The sequence below is a fragment of the Pteropus alecto genome, unplaced genomic scaffold, assembly GCF_000325575.1.
Source record: "Pteropus alecto unplaced genomic scaffold, ASM32557v1 scaffold95, whole genome shotgun sequence".
Lineage (NCBI taxonomy): Eukaryota > Metazoa > Chordata > Mammalia > Chiroptera > Pteropodidae > Pteropus > Pteropus alecto.
In genome coordinates this window covers 23496340-23497571 of record NW_006441071.1, presented here as the reverse complement: position 1 = coordinate 23497571, position 1232 = coordinate 23496340, and positions in this window count along the sequence as shown.

The window sequence follows — 1232 nt, the reverse complement described above, 5'->3', positions numbered from 1 at the left end:
CTGCTCACTCCATTGGCTAAAGCATGTCACAGATCTAAGTTGTATTTAAAATATGTGCATATATTTAAAGTTGTTGGGTGATATCATGGAAGAATATTGCATCTTGGACAGTGCTACCTTAGCATTTTCATTGGCATTTGCAAACTTGATAAACATCATGGAAACTTTTACAACTTTGAAAACTTTTTGAACTTGCGGAATGACTTCTAGGAAAAGATGAAGGTACACTTCAGACTCAACTATTGTTATTGCAACATTGGGAGAAGAATTGCTGATGATGGATCAATACAAACTAAAGATTTGAGATTCACATATTCTTCATTAATATCAGCATTGTATAGAACATTTCTGGAGAACTGCAATGGTAGCTTTATATGATTTCTATCATTAAACAGTATAAATCTGAGGTAGATTCTGATAAGATATGTATCATAAGTCCTAGAGCATCTATTACTCAAAAATGTAGTTAAAAATCAGCAAGGAATTAAACATTACACTAGAAAATATCTGCTTTAAATAAAAGGAGGCAGTAAAGGAAGAATAGAGGAACAACAAAAACAAAAACATAAAACATAGAAAACAAAGGATAAAATGACAGACATAAATCCTACCATATCAGTAACAAAATTAAATATGAATGTATTAAACAATCCAATCAAATGGCAGAGATCGTCAAACTGGATTAAAAATATCAATTATGTTGTCTACAAGGAAACACGCCTTAGATTCAAAGGTACAAACATGTTCAAAGTAAAAGGGAAAAAACATATATGTCATGCAATAAAAACCATAAGAATGCAAGAATGGCTAAACTAACACAGAAAAATAGATTTTAAAACAAAAAAAATGTTACCAGATAGAAAGAGGGACATTTTGTTATGCAAAAAGGGTCAATCCATCAGGAAGACATAGAAATTATCAACATATGTGCACCTAATAAGAGAATGCCAAATATACAAAGAATTAAAAGGAGAAATAGCATATTTAACAATATGAGTTGCAGACTTAATACTCCATTGTCAATAATGGGTAGAACAACTAGGCGTAAGACCAAATGCATATAGAAGATTTGAGCAACACTATAAATTCATTAAACCTAACGTCTATACAATACTCAACCCAAAAGCAGCAAGATACACATTTTCTCAAATGCATATGGAACGTTCTCCAGGGTAGAGCATGTGCTAGGCCATAAGACAAGAAATTGAAATTCACATAGATTGATAGTGAGA